The sequence below is a fragment of the Crinia signifera genome, chromosome 19, assembly GCF_055691185.1.
Source record: "Crinia signifera chromosome 19, ASM5569118v1, whole genome shotgun sequence".
Lineage (NCBI taxonomy): Eukaryota > Metazoa > Chordata > Amphibia > Anura > Myobatrachidae > Crinia > Crinia signifera.
Genome location: NC_139226.1, coordinates 73,082,076 through 73,094,169, shown reverse-complemented (window position 1 = coordinate 73,094,169; position 12,094 = coordinate 73,082,076). Strand labels below are relative to the sequence as shown.

General features: G+C 39.4%; 9 non-coding genes and 17 pseudogenes across 9 annotated transcripts; all 26 read left to right on the top strand.

Annotated features, from left to right (window-relative positions):
* The first annotated feature begins 209 nt into the window (after nucleotides 1–209).
* On the top strand, nucleotides 210–328 carry LOC146044059 (5S ribosomal RNA; annotated as a pseudogene).
* Nucleotides 329–673: 345 nt separating this feature from the next.
* LOC146043751 (5S ribosomal RNA) lies at nucleotides 674–792 on the top strand. The gene has a single exon (XR_014464743.1). It is a non-coding gene; the product is annotated as a 5S ribosomal RNA (ribosomal RNA).
* Nucleotides 793–1,137: 345 nt separating this feature from the next.
* On the top strand, nucleotides 1,138–1,256 carry LOC146044499 (5S ribosomal RNA). The gene has a single exon (XR_014464936.1). It is a non-coding gene; the product is annotated as a 5S ribosomal RNA (ribosomal RNA).
* Nucleotides 1,257–1,601: 345 nt separating this feature from the next.
* On the top strand, nucleotides 1,602–1,720 carry LOC146043941 (5S ribosomal RNA; annotated as a pseudogene).
* Nucleotides 1,721–2,065: 345 nt separating this feature from the next.
* Nucleotides 2,066–2,184, top strand: LOC146043338 (5S ribosomal RNA). Its single transcript, XR_014464331.1, has one exon. It is a non-coding gene; the product is annotated as a 5S ribosomal RNA (ribosomal RNA).
* Nucleotides 2,185–2,530: 346 nt separating this feature from the next.
* On the top strand, nucleotides 2,531–2,649 carry LOC146043690 (5S ribosomal RNA). The gene has a single exon (XR_014464681.1). It is a non-coding gene; the product is annotated as a 5S ribosomal RNA (ribosomal RNA).
* Nucleotides 2,650–2,994: 345 nt separating this feature from the next.
* On the top strand, nucleotides 2,995–3,113 carry LOC146043429 (5S ribosomal RNA). Its single transcript, XR_014464421.1, has one exon. It is a non-coding gene; the product is annotated as a 5S ribosomal RNA (ribosomal RNA).
* Nucleotides 3,114–3,458: 345 nt separating this feature from the next.
* Nucleotides 3,459–3,577, top strand: LOC146043806 (5S ribosomal RNA; annotated as a pseudogene).
* Nucleotides 3,578–3,922: 345 nt separating this feature from the next.
* On the top strand, nucleotides 3,923–4,041 carry LOC146043286 (5S ribosomal RNA). Its single transcript, XR_014464280.1, has one exon. It is a non-coding gene; the product is annotated as a 5S ribosomal RNA (ribosomal RNA).
* Nucleotides 4,042–4,386: 345 nt separating this feature from the next.
* LOC146044042 (5S ribosomal RNA) lies at nucleotides 4,387–4,505 on the top strand (annotated as a pseudogene).
* A 346-nt stretch (nucleotides 4,506–4,851) lies between these two features.
* LOC146044257 (5S ribosomal RNA) lies at nucleotides 4,852–4,970 on the top strand (annotated as a pseudogene).
* A 345-nt stretch (nucleotides 4,971–5,315) lies between these two features.
* On the top strand, nucleotides 5,316–5,424 carry LOC146044351 (5S ribosomal RNA; annotated as a pseudogene).
* Nucleotides 5,425–5,770: 346 nt separating this feature from the next.
* On the top strand, nucleotides 5,771–5,889 carry LOC146043688 (5S ribosomal RNA). Its single transcript, XR_014464680.1, has one exon. It is a non-coding gene; the product is annotated as a 5S ribosomal RNA (ribosomal RNA).
* A 345-nt stretch (nucleotides 5,890–6,234) lies between these two features.
* LOC146044054 (5S ribosomal RNA) lies at nucleotides 6,235–6,353 on the top strand (annotated as a pseudogene).
* Nucleotides 6,354–6,698: 345 nt separating this feature from the next.
* On the top strand, nucleotides 6,699–6,817 carry LOC146044288 (5S ribosomal RNA; annotated as a pseudogene).
* A 345-nt stretch (nucleotides 6,818–7,162) lies between these two features.
* LOC146044350 (5S ribosomal RNA) lies at nucleotides 7,163–7,271 on the top strand (annotated as a pseudogene).
* A 346-nt stretch (nucleotides 7,272–7,617) lies between these two features.
* On the top strand, nucleotides 7,618–7,736 carry LOC146043687 (5S ribosomal RNA). Its single transcript, XR_014464679.1, has one exon. It is a non-coding gene; the product is annotated as a 5S ribosomal RNA (ribosomal RNA).
* Nucleotides 7,737–8,081: 345 nt separating this feature from the next.
* LOC146044053 (5S ribosomal RNA) lies at nucleotides 8,082–8,200 on the top strand (annotated as a pseudogene).
* Nucleotides 8,201–8,545: 345 nt separating this feature from the next.
* LOC146043285 (5S ribosomal RNA) lies at nucleotides 8,546–8,664 on the top strand. The gene has a single exon (XR_014464278.1). It is a non-coding gene; the product is annotated as a 5S ribosomal RNA (ribosomal RNA).
* Nucleotides 8,665–9,009: 345 nt separating this feature from the next.
* Nucleotides 9,010–9,128, top strand: LOC146044209 (5S ribosomal RNA; annotated as a pseudogene).
* A 345-nt stretch (nucleotides 9,129–9,473) lies between these two features.
* LOC146044143 (5S ribosomal RNA) lies at nucleotides 9,474–9,592 on the top strand (annotated as a pseudogene).
* A 346-nt stretch (nucleotides 9,593–9,938) lies between these two features.
* On the top strand, nucleotides 9,939–10,057 carry LOC146044238 (5S ribosomal RNA; annotated as a pseudogene).
* Nucleotides 10,058–10,402: 345 nt separating this feature from the next.
* Nucleotides 10,403–10,511, top strand: LOC146044372 (5S ribosomal RNA; annotated as a pseudogene).
* Nucleotides 10,512–10,858: 347 nt separating this feature from the next.
* LOC146043961 (5S ribosomal RNA) lies at nucleotides 10,859–10,977 on the top strand (annotated as a pseudogene).
* Nucleotides 10,978–11,323: 346 nt separating this feature from the next.
* LOC146043980 (5S ribosomal RNA) lies at nucleotides 11,324–11,442 on the top strand (annotated as a pseudogene).
* A 346-nt stretch (nucleotides 11,443–11,788) lies between these two features.
* On the top strand, nucleotides 11,789–11,907 carry LOC146044319 (5S ribosomal RNA; annotated as a pseudogene).
* Nucleotides 11,908–12,094: the final 187 nt, after the last annotated feature.

Below are 12,094 nucleotides of genomic sequence, written 5' to 3'. Positions count from 1 at the left end.
AAGGCCCAATTCCAACTGCTTTTGGCAGCTAAACAGTGTTGAGCCTCTTTAGTAGTTTAATTTAAGACCCCCTGCTAATATCATGTCCTGTAGGTCTTTTTACATTACCAATTTATGATTTTTTTCAGTAAGCCAATACAGTTAGGAAACTTTTTTATTAGCTTACCTGGTGATAGAAGTAGAAGAGGGCAAAAAAGTGCCTGTATCTCACCTACAGCCATACCACATTGGATAGGCCAAATCTCGTCTGATCTTGGAAGCTAAGCAGTGATGGGCCTGGTTAGTACTTGGGTGGGAGACCACATGGGAACACCAGTTGCTGTAGGTTTTTTCACATTACTGGCAAATTGTTTTTATTCTCTAGCTATTTAAATTGGAAACTTTTTCTTTTTATTGCCAGTACAGACATTTGGAAGAGGTCAAACAGACACAATAGCCATCACCTAAAGACTTACCACACTGTTTAGGCCCAATTCCAACTGCTTTTGGCAGCTAAACAGTGTTGAGCCTCTTTAGTAGTTTAATTTAAGACCCCCTGCTAATATCATGTCCTGTAGATCTTTTTACATTACCAACACATGATTTTTTTCAGTAAGCCAATATAGTTAGGAAACTTTTTTATTAGCTTACCTGGTGATAGAATTAGAAGAGGGCAAAAAAGTGCCTGTATCTCACCTACAGCCATACCACATTGGATAGGCCCAATCTCGTCTGATCTTGGAAGCGAAGCAGTGTTGGTCCTGTTTAGTACTTGGGTGGGAGACCACATGGGAACACCAGGTGCTGTAGGTTTTTTCACATTACTGGCAAATTGTTTTTATTCTCTAGCTATTTAAATTGGAAACTTTTTCTTTTTATTGCCAGTACAGACATTTGGAAGAGGTCAAACAGACACAATAGCCATCACCTGAAGACTTACCACACTGTTTAGGCCCAATTCCAACTGCTTTTGGCAGCTAAACAGTGTTGAGCCTCTTTAGTAGTTTAATTTAAGACCCCCTGCTAATATCATGTCATGTAGGTCTTTTTACATTACCAACACATGATTTTTTTCAGTAAGCCAATACAGTTAGGAAACTTTTTTATTAGCTTACCTGGTGATAGAAGTAGAAGAGGGCAAAAAAGTACATGTATCTCACCTACAGCCATACCACATTGGATAGGCCCAATCTCATCTGATCTTGGAAGCTAAGCAGTGTTGGGCCTGGTTAGTACTTGGGTGGGAGACCACATGGGAACACCAGGTGCTGTAGGTTTTTTCACATTACTGGCAAATTGTTATTATTCTCTAGCTATTTAAATTGGAAACTTTTTCTTTTTATTGCCAGCACAGACATTTGGAAGAGGTCAAACAGACACAATAGCCATCAACTAAAGACTTACCACACTGTTAAGGCCCAATTCCAACTGCTTTTGGCAGCTAAACAGTGTTGAGCCTCTTTAGTAGTTTAATTTAAGACCCCCTGCTAATATCATGTCCTGTAGGTCTTTTTACATTACCAATTTATGATTTTTTTCAGTAAGCCAATACAGTTAGGAAACTTTTTTATTAGCTTACCTGGTGATAGAAGTAGAAGAGGGCAAAAAAGTGCCTGTATCTCACCTACAGCCATACCACATTGGATAGGCCAAATCTCGTCTGATCTTGGAAGCTAAGCAGTGTTGGGCCTGGTTAGTACTTGGGTGGGAGACCACATGGGAACACCAGTTGCTGTAGGTTTTTTCACATTACTGGCAAATTGTTTTTATTCTCTAGCTATTTAAATTGGAAACTTTTTCTTTTTATTGCCAGCACTGACATTTGGAAGAGGTCAAACAGACACAATAGCCATCACCTAAAGACTTACCACACTGTTTAGGCCCAATTCTAACTGCTTTTGGCAGCTAAACAGTGTTGAGCCTCTTTATTAGTTTAATTTAAGACCCCCTGCTAATATCATGTCCTGTAGGTCTTTTTACATTACCAACACATGATTTTTTTCAGTAAGCCAATACAGTTAGGAAACTTTTGTATTAGCTTACCTGGTGATAGAAGTAGAAGAGGGCAAAAAAGTGCGTGTATCTCACCTACAGCCATACCACATTGGATAGGCCCAATCTCGTCTGATCTTGGAAGCTAAACAGTGTTGGGCCTGATTAGTACTTGGGTGGGAGACCACATGGGAACACCAGGTGCTGTAGGCTTTTTCACATTACTGGCAAATTGTTTTTATTCTCTAGCTATTTAAATTGGAAACTTTTTCTTTTTATAGCCAGCACTGACATTTGGAAGAGGTCAAACAGACACAATAGCCATCACCTAAAGACTTACCACACTGTTTAGGCCCAATTCCAACTGCTTTTGGCAGCTAAACAGTGTTGAGCCTCTTTAGTAGTTTAATTTAAGACCCCCTGCTAATAACATGTCCTGTAGGTCTTTTTACATTACCAACTAATGATTTTTTTTCAGTAAGCCAATACAGTTAGGAAACTTTTTTATTAGCTTACCTTGTGATAGAAGTAGAAGAGGGCAAAAAAGTGCCTGTATCTCACCTACAGCCATACCACGTTGGATAGGCCCAATCTCGTCTGATCTTGGAAGCTAAGCAGTGTTGTGCCTGGTTAGTACTTGGGTGGGAGACCACATGGGAACACCAGGTGCTGTAGGTTTTTTCACATTACTGGCAAATTGTTTTTATTCTCTAGCTATTTAAATTGGAAACTTTTTCTTTTTATTGCCAGCACTGACATTTGGAAGAGGTCAAACAGACACAATAGCCATCACCTAAAGACTTACCACACTGTTTAGGCCCAATTCCAACTGCTTTTGGCAGCTAAACAGTGTTGAGCCTCTTTAGTAGTTTAATTTAAGACCCCCTGCTAATATCATGTCCTGTAGGTCTTTTTACATTACCACCACATGATTTTTTTCAGTAAGCCAATACAGTTAGGAAACTTTTGTATTAGCTTACCTGGTGATAGAAGTAGAAGAGGGCAAAAAGGTGCCTGTATCTCACCTACAGCCATACCACATTGAATAGGCCCAATCTCGTCTGATCTTGGAAGCTAAGCAGTGTTGTGCCTGGTTAGTACTTGGGTGGGAGACCACATGGGAACACCAGGTGCTGTAGGTTTTATCACAATACTGGCAAATTGTTTTTATTCTCTAGCTATTTAAATTGGAAACTTTTTCTTTTTATTGCCAGCACTGACATTTGGAAGAGGTCAAACAGACACAATAGCCATCACCTAAAGACTTACCACACTGTTTAGGCCCAATTCCAACTGCTTTTGGCAGTTAAACAGTGTTGAGCCTCTTTAGTAGTTTAGTTTAAGACCCCCTGCTAATATAATGTCCTGTAGGTCTTTTTACATTACCAACACATGATTTTTTTCAGTAAGCCAATACAGTTAGGAAACTTTTTTATTAGCTTACCTGGAGATAGAAGTAGAAGAGTCCAAAAAAGTGCCTGTTTCTCACATACAGCCATACCACATTGGATAAGCCCAATCTCGTCTGATCTTGGAAGCTAAGCAGTGTTGGGCCTGGTTAGTATTTGGGTGGGAGACCACATCGGAACACCAGGTGCTGTAGGTTTTTTCACATTACTGGCAAATTGTTTTTATTCTCTAGCTATTTAAATTGGAAACTTTTTCTTTTTATTGCCATTACAGACATTTGGAAGAGGTCAAACAGACACAATAGCCATCACCTAAAGACTTACCACACTGTTTAGGCCCAATTCCAACTGCTTTTGGCAGCTAAACAGTGTTGAGCCTCTTTAGTAGTTTAATTTAAGACCCCCTGCTAATATCATGTCCTGTAGGTCTTTTTACATTACCAACACATGATTTTTTTCAGTAAGCCAATACAGTTAGGAAACTTTTTTATTAGCTTACATGGTGATAGAAGTAGAAGAGAGCAAAAATGTGCCTGTATCTCACCTACAGCCATACCAAATTGGATAGGCCCAATCTCGTCTGATCTTGGAAGCTAAGCAGTGTTGGGCCTGGTTAGTACTTGGGTGGGAGACCACATGGGAACACCAGGTGCTGTAGGTTTTTTCACATTACTGGCAAATTGTTTTTATTCTCTAGCTATTTAAATTGGAAACTTTTTCTTTTTATTGCCAGCACTGACATTTGGAAGAGGTCAAACAGACACAATAGCCATCACCTAAAGACTTACCACACTGTTTAGGCCCAATTCCAACTGCTTTTAGCAGCTAAACAGTGTTGAGCATCTTTAGTAGTTTAATTTAAGACCCCCTGCTAATATAATGTCCTCTAGGTCTTTTTACATTACCAAAACATGATTATTTTCAGTAAGCCAATACATTTAGGAAACTTTTTTATTAGCTTACCTGGTGATAGAAGTAGAAGAGGGCAAAAAAGTGCCTGTATCTCACCTACAGCCATACCAAATTGGATAGGCCCAATCTCGTCTGATCTTGGAAGCTAAGCAGTGTTGGGCCTGGTTAGTACTTTGGTGGGAAACCACATGGGAACATTAGGTGCTGTAGGTTTTTTTCACATTACTGGCAAATTGTTTTTATTCTCTATCTATTTAAATTGGAAACTTTTTCTTTTTATTGCCAGTACAGACATTTGGAAGAGGTCAAACAGACAAAATAGCCATCACCTAAAGACTTACCACACTGTTTAGGCCCAATTCCAACTGCTTTTGGCAGCTAAACAGTGTTGAGCCTCTTTAGTAGTTTAATTTAAGACCCCCTGCTAATATCATGTCCTATAGGTCTTTTTACATTACCAACACATGATTTTTTTCAGTAAGCCAATACAGTTAGGAAACTTTTTTATTAGCTTACATGGTGATAGAAGTAGAAGAGAGCAAAAAAGTGCATGTATGTCACCTACATCCATACCACATTGCATAGGCCCAATCTCGTCTGATCTTGGAAGCTAAGCAGTGTTGTGCCTGGTTAGCACTTGGGTGGGAGACCACATGGGAACACCAGGTGCTGTAGGTTTTTTCACATTACTGGCAAATTGTTTTTATTCTCTAGCTATTTAAATTGGAAACTTTTTCTTTTTATTGCCAGCACTGACATTTGGAAGAGGTCAAACAGACACAACAGCCATCACCTAAAGACTTACCACACTGTTTAGGCCCAATTCCAACTGCTATTGGCAGCTAAACAGTGTTGAGCCTCTTTAGTAGTATAATTTAAGTCCCCCTGCTAATATCATGTCCTGTAGGTCTTTTTACATTACCAACACATGATTTTTTTCAGTAAGCCAATACAGTTAGAAAACTTTTGTATTAGCTTACCTGGTGATAGAAGTAGAAGAGGGCAAAAAAGTGCCTGTATCTCATCTACAGCCATACCACATTGGATAGGCCTTATCTTGGAAGCTAAGCAGTGTTGGGTCTGGTTAGTACTTGGGTGGGAGACCACATGGGAACACCAGGTGCTGTAGGTTTTTTCACATTACTGGCAAATTGTTTTTATTCTCTAGCTATTTAAATTGGAAACTTTTTCTTTTTATTGCCAGTACAGACATTTGGAAGAGGTCAAACAGACACAATAGCCATCACCTAAAGACTTACCACACTGTTTAGGCCCAATTCCAACTGCTTTTGGCAGCTAAACAGTGTTGAGCCTCTTTAGTAGTTTAATTTAAGACCCCCTGCTAATAACATGTCCTGTAGGTCTTTTTACATTACCAACTAATGATTTTTTTTCAGTAAGCCAATACAGTTAGGAAACTTTTTTATTAGCTTACCTGGCGATAGAAGTAGAAGAGGGCAAAAAAGTGCCTGTATCTCACCTACAGCCATACCACGTTGGATAGGCCCAATCTCGTCTGATCTTGGAAGCTAAGCAGTGTTGTGCCTGGTTAGTACTTGGGTGGGAGACCACATGGGAACACCAGGTGCTGTAGGTTTTTTCACATTACTGGCAAATTGTTTTTATTCTCTAGCTATTTAAATTGGAAACTTTTTCTTTTTATTGCCAGCACTGACATTTGGAAGAGGTCAAACAGACACAATAGCCATCACCTAAAGACTTACCACACTGTTTAGGCCCAATTCCAACTGCTTTTGGCAGCTAAACAGTGTTGAGCCTCTTTAGTAGTTTAATTTAAGACCCCCTGCTAATATCATGTCCTGTAGGTCTTTTTACATTACCACCACATGATTTTTTTCAGTAAGCCAATACAGTTAGGATACTTTTGTATTAGCTTACCTGGTGATAGAAGTAGAAGAGGGCAAAAAAGTGCCTGTATCTCACCTACAGCCGTACCACATTGAATAGGCCCAATCTCGTCTGATCTTGGAAGCTAAGCAGTGTTGTGCCTGGTTAGTACTTGGGTGGGAGACCACATCGGAACACCAGGTGCTGTAGGTTTTTTCACATTACTGGCAAATTGTTTTTATTCTCTAGCTATTTAAATTGGAAACTTTTTCTTTTTATTGCCATTACAGACATTTGGAAGAGGTCAAACAGACACAATAGCCATCACCTAAAGACTTACCACACTGTTTAGGCCCAATTCCAACTGCTTTTGGCAGCTAAACAGTGTTGAGCCTCTTTAGTAGTTTAATTTAAGACCCCCTGCTAATATCATGTCCTGTAGGTCTTTTTACATTACCAACACATGATTTTTTTCAGTAAGCCAATACAGTTAGGAAACTTTTTTATTAGCTTACATGGTGATAGAAGTAGAAGAGAGCAAAAATGTGCCTGTATCTCACCTACATCCATACCACATTGCATAGGCCCAATCTCGTCTGATCTTGGAAGCTAAGCAGTGTTGTGCTTGGTTAGCACTTGGGTGGGAGACCACATGGGAACACCAGGTGCTGTAGGTTTTTTCACATTACTGGCAAATTGTTTTTATTCTCTAGCTATTTAAATTGGAAACTTTTTCTTTTTATTGCCAGCACTGACATTTGGAAGAGGTCAAACAGACACAACAGCCATCACCTAAAGACTTACCACACTGTTTAGGCCCAATTCCAACTGCTATTGGCAGCTAAACAGTGTTGAGCCTCTTTAGTAGTATAATTTAAGTCCCCCTGCTAATATCATGTCCTGTAGGTCTTTTTACATTACCAACACATGATTTTTTTCAGTAAGCCAATACAGTTAGAAAACTTTTGTATTAGCTTACCTGGTGATAGAAGTAGAAGAGGGCAAAAAAGTGCCTGTATCTCATCTACAGCCATACCACATTGGATAGGCCTTATCTTGGAAGCTAAGCAGTGTTGGGTCTGGTTAGTACTTGGGTGGGAGACCACATGGGAACACCAGGTGCTGTAGGTTTTTTCACATTACTGGCAAATTGTTTTTATTCTCTAGCTATTTAAATTGGAAACTTTTTCTTTTTATTGCCAGTACAGACATTTGGAAGAGGTCAAACAGACACAATAGCCATCACCTAAAGACTTACCACACTGTTTAGGCCCAATTCCAACTGCTTTTGGCAGCTAAACAGTGTTGAGCCTCTTTAGTAGTTTAATTTAAGACCCCCTGCTAATAACATGTCCTGTAGGTCTTTTTACATTACCAACTAATGATTTTTTTTCAGTAAGCCAATACAGTTAGGAAACTTTTTTATTAGCTTACCTGGCGATAGAAGTAGAAGAGGGCAAAAAAGTGCCTGTATCTCACCTACAGCCATACCACGTTGGATAGGCCCAATCTCGTCTGATCTTGGAAGCTAAGCAGTGTTGTGCCTGGTTAGTACTTGGGTGGGAGACCACATGGGAACACCAGGTGCTGTAGGTTTTTTCACATTACTGGCAAATTGTTTTTATTCTCTAGCTATTTAAATTGGAAACTTTTTCTTTTTATTGCCAGCACTGACATTTGGAAGAGGTCAAACAGACACAATAGCCATCACCTAAAGACTTACCACACTGTTTAGGCCCAATTCCAACTGCTTTTGGCAGCTAAACAGTGTTGAGCCTCTTTAGTAGTTTAATTTAAGACCCCCTGCTAATATCATGTCCTGTAGGTCTTTTTACATTACCACCACATGATTTTTTTCAGTAAGCCAATACAGTTAGGATACTTTTGTATTAGCTTACCTGGTGATAGAAGTAGAAGAGGGCAAAAAAGTGCCTGTATCTCACCTACAGCCGTACCACATTGAATAGGCCCAATCTCGTCTGATCTTGGAAGCTAAGCAGTGTTGTGCCTGGTTAGTACTTGGGTGGGAGACCACATCGGAACACCAGGTGCTGTAGGTTTTTTCACATTACTGGCAAATTGTTTTTATTCTCTAGCTATTTAAATTGGAAACTTTTTCTTTTTATTGCCATTACAGACATTTGGAAGAGGTCAAACAGACACAATAGCCATCACCTAAAGACTTACCACACTGTTTAGGCCCAATTCCAACTGCTTTTGGCAGCTAAACAGTGTTGAGCCTCTTTAGTAGTTTAATTTAAGACCCCCTGCTAATATCATGTCCTGTAGGTCTTTTTACATTACCAACACATGATTTTTTTCAGTAAGCCAATACAGTTAGGAAACTTTTTTATTAGCTTACATGGTGATAGAAGTAGAAGAGAGCAAAAATGTGCCTGTATCTCACCTACAGCCATACCAAATTGGATAGGCCCAATCTCGTCTGATCTTGGAAGCTAAGCAGTGTTGGGCCTGGTTAGTACTTGGGTGGGAGACCACATGGGAACACCAGGTGCTGTAGGTTTTTTCACATTACTGGCAAATTGTTTTTATTCTCTAGCTATTTAAATTGGAAACTTTTTCTTTTTATTGCCAGCACTGACATTTGGAAGAGGTCAAACAGACACAATAGCCATCACCTAAAGACTTACCACACTGTTTAGGCCCAATTCCAACTGCTTTTAGCAGCTAAACAGTGTTGAGCATCTTTAGTAGTTTAATTTAAGACCCCCTGCTAATATAATGTCCTCTAGGTCTTTTTACATTACCAAAACATGATTATTTTCAGTAAGCCAATACATTTAGGAAACTTTTTTATTAGCTTACCTGGTGATAGAAGTAGAAGAGGGCAAAAAAGTGCCTGTATCTCACCTACAGCCATACCACATTGGATAGGCCCAATCTCGTCTGATCTTGGAAGCTAAGCAGTGTTGGGCCTGGTTAGTAATTTGGAGGGAAACCACATGGGAACATTAGGTGCTGTAGGTTTTTTCACATTACTGGCAAATTGTTTTTATTCTCTATCTATTTAAATTGGAAACTTTTTCTTTTTATTGCCAGTACAGACATTTGGAAGAGGTCAAACAGACAAAATAGCCATCACCTAAAGACTTACCACACTGTTTAGGCCCAATTCCAACTGCTTTTGGCAGCTAAACAGTGTTGAGCCTCTTTAGTAGTTTAATTTAAGACCCCCTGCTAATATCATGTCCTATAGGTCTTTTTACATTACCAACACATGATTTTTTTCAGTAAGCCAATACAGTTAGGAAACTTTTTTATTAGCTTACATGGTGATAGAAGTAGAAGAGAGCAAAAAAGTGCATGTATGTCACCTACATCCATACCACATTGCATAGGCCCAATCTCGTCTGATCTTGGAAGCTAAGCAGTGTTGTGCCTGGTTAGTACTTGGGTGGGAGACCACATGGGAACATCAGGTGCTGTAGGTTTTTTTCACATTACTGGCAAATTGTTTTTATTCTCTAGCTATTTAAATTGGAAACTTTTTCTTTTTATTGCCAGTACAGACATTTGGAAGAGGTCAAACAGACACAATAGCCATCACCTAAAGACTTACCACACTGTTTAGGCCCAATTCCAACTGCTTTTGGCAGCTAAACAGTGTTGAGCCTCTTTAGTAGTTTAATTTAAGACCCCCTGCTAATATCATGTCCTGTAGGTCTTTTTACATTACCAACTCATGATTTTTTTCAGTAAGCCAATACAGTTAGGAAACTTTTTTATTAGCTTACCTGGTGATAGAAGTAGAAGAGGGCAAAAAAGTGCCTGTATCTCACCTACAGCCATACCACATTGGATAGGCCCAATCTCGTCTGATCTTGGAAGCTAAGTAGTGTTGGTCCTAGTTAGTACATGGGTGGGAGACCACATGGGAACGCTAGGTGCTGCAGGTTTTTTCACATTACTGGCAAATTGTTTTTATTCTCTAGCTATTTAAATTGGAAACTTTTTCTTTTTATTGCCAGCACTGACATTTGGAAGAGGTCAAACAGACACAACAGCCATCACCTAAAGACTTACCACACTGTTTAGGCCCAATTCCAACTGCTTTTGGCAGCTAAACAGTGTTGAGCCTCTTTAGTAGTATAATTTAAGTCCCCCTGCTAATATCATGTCCTGTAGGTCTTTTTACATTACCAACACATGATTTTTTTCAGTAAGCCAATACAGTTAGAAAACTTTTGTATTAGCTTACCTGGTGATAGAAGTAGAAGAGGGCAAAAAAGTGCCTGTATCTCATCTACAGCCATACCACATTGGATAGGCCTTATCTTGGAAGCTAAGCAGTGTTGGGTCTGGTTAGTACTTGGGTGGGAGACCACATGGGAACACTAGGTGCTGTAGGTTTTTTCACATTACTGGCAAATTGTTTTTATTCTCTAGCTATTTAAATTGGAAACTTTTATTTTTTTTATTGCCAGTACAGACATTTGGAAGAGGTCAAACAGACACAATAGCCATCACCTAAAGACTTACCACACTGTTTAGGCCCAATTCCAACTGCTTTTGGCAGCTAAACAGTGTTGAGCCTCTTTAGTAGTTTAATTTAAGACCCCCTGCTAATATCATGTCCTGTAGGTCTTTTTACATTACCAACACATGATTTTTTTCAGTAAGCCAATACAGTTAGGAAACTTTTTTATTAGCTTACCTGGTGATAGAAGTAGAAGAGGGCAAAAAAGTGTCTGTATCTCACCTACAGCCATACCACATTGTATAGGCCCAATCTCGTCTGATCTTGGAAGCTAAGCAGTGTTGGGGCTGGTTAGTACTTGGTTGGGAGACCACATGGGAACATCAGGTGCTGTAGGTTTTTTCACATTACTGGCAAATTGTTTTTATTCTCTAGCTATTTAAATTGGAAACTTTTTCTTTTTATTGCCAGTACAGACATTTGGAAGAGGTCAAACAGACAAAATAGCCATCACCTAAAGACTTACCACACTGTTTAGGCCCAATTCCAACTGCTTTTGGCAGCTAAACAGTGTTGAGCCTCTTTAGTAGTTTAATTTAAGACCCCCTGCTAATATCATGTCCTATAGGTCTTTTTACATTACCAACACATGATTTTTGTTCAGTAAGCCAATACAGTTAGGAAACTTTTTTATTAGCTTACATGGTGATAGAAGTAGAAGAGAGCAAAAAAGTGCATGTATCTCACCTACAGCCATACCACATTGGATAGGCCCAATCTCGTCTGATCTTGGAAGCTAAGCAGTGTTGTGCCTGGTTAGTACTTGGGTGAGAGACCACATGGGAACACCAGGTGCTGTAGGTTTTTTTCACATTACTGGCAAATTGTTTTTATTCTCTAGCTATTAAAATTGGAAACTTTTTCTTTTTATTGCCAGCACTGACATTTGGAAGAGGTCAAACAGACACAATAGCCATCACCTAAAGACTTACCACACTGTTTAGGCCCAATTCCAACTGCTTTTGGCAGCTAAACATTGTTGAGCCTCTTTAGTAGTTTAATTTAAGACCCCCTGCTAATATAATGTCCTGGAGGTCTTTTTACATTACCAACACATGATTTTTTTCAGTAAGCCAATACAGTTAGGAAACTTTTTTATTAGCTTACCTGGTGATAGAAGTAGAAGAGGGCAAAAAAGTGCCTGTATCTCACCTACAGCCATTCCACATTGGATAGGCCAAATCTTGTCTGATCTTGGAAGCTAAGCAGTGTTGGGGCTGGTTAGTACTTGGGTGGGAGACCACATGGGAACATCAGGTGCCGTAGGTTTTTTTCACATTACTGGCAAATTGTTTTTATTCTCTAGCTATTTAAATTGGAAACTTTTTCTTTTTATTGCCAGTACAGACATTTGGAAGAGGTCAAACAGACAAAATAGCCATCACCTAAAGACTTACCACACTGTTTAGGCCCAATTCCAACTGCTTTTGGCAGCTAAACAGTGTTGAGTCTCTTT